The following is a 4389-nucleotide window of genomic DNA, read 5'->3' as shown; positions in this document are numbered from 1 at the left end:
ATAAAACGTTCATCCAGCATAGATAGCAAGTATTCAGATAATATGCACACATAGCAGGTAATTTATATAAAATACTTCATATCTATGTGTAAGCTGAAAGTAACTATGCACTCACTTGAAAGGTGGTGACCCAACACTCGGACAGCGCTTCGATACTCTCAAAACAATTTTCCTTCGATAAAACCTAGTACCAATACCACTAAGGTTTAGTCTAACGATAACCGCGACAAATTAATTAGTCTGACTATTATTATTATATAAGCGTTAATAACACTCAATATAACTCATAATAATAGCCCAAATAATTATTTTAAGGACCTAATAACATTCCTATAATTATTTGAAAGTTATATTAAAAATTGCGTAAGCGTAGCTCACTTACAGAGGATTTTAACGAAAATCAGAACTTTATTTGGAGCAGCGTTTCAAAACCGAAAGACTCTTTTTCTTGGGACCCCGGGAGCCTCGAGGCTTCCCTCGGGAGCTAAGGGGTTTATCTAGGGCTTAAGGGTGGTTTGGAGCTTTAGAGAGAGAAAGTAATCTAGAGAGAAAGTGGAAAATGTGCAAGAAAGTCGGCTGCCTTCGCACCCCTTTTATAGGTGCGAGGCCTCGCTAGTACGCTGGGCGTAAGGAGGTTACGCGGGGCGTAGTCCTCGGATAAGGCTTCCAGGTTGGATCCAGCTGGCTCGCACGCGCCTACTCTCAGAGTGGATAAGAAGCGAACGTACGTGGGGCGTACTAGGCCTCGGACGCGGGGCATAGCGAAGCGACGTGTCACCATCCGAAGCGAGCACCGTGAGCCGCAAGCGACTATTGTGATCTTGCCACGTCATCGATTGAGCAACAGGCTTCGCAAATTCGAATGAAATCTTTAAAAATTCGCAACTATCGCATACGAGCTCCGATTTTGGCGTTCTTTATATCCACACGAAGGTGGGAACGTACTCTACAACTTTCGTTTAGACTCCGTCGGCTTTTTTTGACTCTTAAAAGTTATATTATTAACAGGCCGGGACATGATTGGTCAGTTAAATTCTCATAACTTCTTCATCCGACGTCCGTTTTCACCCATCTTTTTCTCGTTACGCTACTCTTAACGAGATCTTCAATTCTCATTTAGGTTGTGTAGGCTAAAAACCGCTCGTTCTAATATTTGAATTTTGGGCCGCACATTGCTAATCTGAAACTTCGAAAAATCATAACTTCTTCATACGAAGTCAGATTTCACTACAAGAAAAAAGGCCTTTTACGACGCGCAAAATACGACGCTCATTGATCTATGTTACGCAAAGGAGAGTGACATTAGAAAAATGTCATCTCTTCAAAAAATTTAAGGATAGAAGACACGCATTATTGCGCGCCCTTAAATTAGTGTCTAAAAAAAACACGGAGGGCACCTATAATAAAATGTGCGTCGTCTAAGGATGTCGCTTTATAATTTTTAATGGAACGCGCGTTCCATCCTTTAACAGTAGGGGGAAATGAAATTCTGAAAAAATTAAAAATCCCGCCTTCCTTTTTTTTCTCAATCAAGAAACCCTAACCTTTCTCTCTATTCACGAGCCAGTAATCAGCAAAGAAGATCAACAACAAACACCAACTGGTTCGATTTCTCCCTAAAACTGGTACAACTTCTCCTAAATCCGACTTCACTTCACACTCTGAGTTTGTTCTCTCCCTAATCGATGCATCCACATTCTCGTCTCTCCCCCTCCACCGGGTTTTCTCTCATCTCTCTCCTCCATAGATGAATATTTTTCTTTCTCCTTTGTTCATGCTTCCTTATTGCAGGTGGTCTCGGTGGTGTTTGATAGTTGGAAACGAAAGCAACAGTGAGTATACAACAGGCCTTCCATTCCAAAAAAAAAACTTTGCACGTAATAGAGAAGGTTAATTCCACATAAGGGATGGAGCCAGAAGATGTGGGTGATAAAAACGCAATCATTGGAGCCAGAAGATATCTCTCCTCCACCAGATGAAGATTGTCGAAGAGTTGAAGGGGGGACCAATTTCTATAAAGCAGTGCTCTATATGTTCCTTTTTCTGGTAATTCTACGATCCCTTTACAATTTATTCTATTTTCGTTTTTTATTTTATATATGTTCATGTTAATTTCTAAACATGAATCACTTCACCTTCTTAAATCTTGTGTTTTTTTTCATGAAAATCATCCCCTAGTTTATAAAATTATATGCCTAATTGTTGAGATATGCATTTGTTTTAGGTTGAGGGTGAGGGTAGGGCACCTAATTCTCCTTAGAATACAAATACAAAAGCAATATCCCATTGTTGGAATGGAGATGGATTTCAGCAACATGAACTGTTTGACTTTGATTCTTGCTAAATGGAAAATAATAATAGATGAACAGGGGAAGTGGCGACCTAAATACCAAGTGTCATCAGAGAATTGCTATTACGTAGGGGCAGATTTTAGTTTGCATCTTGTTCACCAAGGCAAAAGAAAAAAGAGAAATAGGAAGTGTAGAAGAAAAAAAGATGAACATGGGAATGAACCAAAAAACAGAGGAATAATGTTTACTTCTTGCCAAAGGTAAAAACTACTTATTAAAAACATGATTTTGAATGAAATTACAATGTAATGCAAGTCCTATTTTATACTAAACACAAATGAAACGTAGTCTAATTCAAATACCACATAAAAATGCAAGTTCACTAAAAAATTCCTAAAATACCCCTGGGCTAAAATTGTCCCAATTTCTCTAGGTTATCCAACAGGTATTGCAGAAAAGTGGGGTTATTCTTGATTCACCAGAGGAGCAAAAGAAGAAGGTTTAGTGATATAGCTATAATATTGTGATTTGTGAACAAACTTGAAACTATTAAAACCCTTATACATTGGAAACCCTTCTGTTGAGGATGAGCATTTAGACACATTTGAACTTTCAATACTAATTTATAAGTTTCCTCTTTCCTGTGTTTATACTTTATAGTTGGATTTCAAATTTTTGTTTCTTTATGCTATAGAAAGTTTTAGATATTTAAATACTATATGCTAGTCTATGTTGAGGTTTGAATAAGATTCTACTTATTATTCATCATACATCTTAATGCGTGTATTTACTTGAAACAGGTTGTTGTGGAAAGAATTAAAAACAATGTCATAGGTGACAAGATTGATCCAAAAGCTGTACTAAATTTGGATCCTGGTCTTGGTGTTTTGGATGCATTTTTTGCCAGTTTGTCAATGATTCTTGTCAGCGAGGTATGTTCTTTCCCTATCTTTTTTTATAGGCACACATAAGTTTCCACAAATGCTTATTTCTCAAAATTACATTACCCAATATTCCATTTATTGCTTCCATCTAGATTGGAGATGAAAGTTTTATTATAGCAGCTCTTATGGCAATGCATCATCCAAAGTCAATTGTTCTATCAGGTGCACTCAGTGCTCTGTTTGTAATGACTGTAAGTTTGCTACTTTTCTTTTTTACCCTTTTCATATTTTAGTGAACATAAATGAAAAACATATATTTTAGTTTGCTTCTAAGTTTAGTTTGGTTTTATTTGGTATGTAGATACTTTCTACAGGGCTTGGTAGGATTGTTCCAAATCTAATATCAAGGAAACACACAAACAGTGTTGCTACAGGTATGTATTGAGTATATATATATATATATATATATATATATATATATATATATATATATATATATATATATATTAAAATTCAATTTAAAATATGAGGATTGTGAGACATCTAAATTGTTTTTTTCTACAATGCAGTTCTTTATGCCTTCTTTGGGCTGTGTTTGCTCTATATTGCTTGGAGATCAGATTCAAAAGCATCTTAAAAAAAGGAGATGGAGCAAGTATGTTTTCTTTTTCCCCATTAAGGGTTATAGTTTTTATATGAATTTAGGCTTTACCTCATTATTAAATACCCAAAAAACAATCCAAAAATCTGATTCTATTACAAAATATATGCAGGTAGAAGAGAAATTAGAGTCTGGACAAGTCAAAACAGCTGCACGCAGAAATTAGAGTCTGGACAAGGCAAAACGTTGTAGAAGTTTGATCCAATTTTTTGCAAATCAACAAAGGTGCATTTTGTCTCGTTGACTGGTCAAAAGATAGTATATGTTATGGATGTTAATAAGTTGGGTAATGTAGTAACTCGAATATTTGAAAATGCAGGGATCTTTTACTATCTTTTGAGAAGGCAACAGGGAAAAAACCACTGTGGATCATATTCTATAGGTATATATATAAATATAATTTCAAGTGGTACAATTAAAGAAAAAAAACTAAATCTTCACTTCGTTTTTTATTTGCAGGGATGGTGTAAGTGATGGGCAACTAATGAGCCGAAAGCAACTTCTTTAGTACAAGAGTGGGGACACTGTTCTCTATAATAATGCGGTTAAATTG

General features: G+C 35.9%; 1 pseudogene; it reads left to right on the top strand.

Annotated features, from left to right (window-relative positions):
• Nucleotides 1-1920: 1920 nt before the first annotated feature.
• On the top strand, nucleotides 1921-4160 carry LOC128126911 (GDT1-like protein 4; annotated as a pseudogene).
• The last annotated feature ends 229 nt before the right edge of the window (nucleotides 4161-4389 follow it).

Source organism: Lactuca sativa, chromosome 6 (assembly GCF_002870075.4).
Source record: "Lactuca sativa cultivar Salinas chromosome 6, Lsat_Salinas_v11, whole genome shotgun sequence".
Lineage (NCBI taxonomy): Eukaryota > Viridiplantae > Streptophyta > Magnoliopsida > Asterales > Asteraceae > Lactuca > Lactuca sativa.
This window is presented reverse-complemented; position numbering and strand designations above follow the sequence as displayed.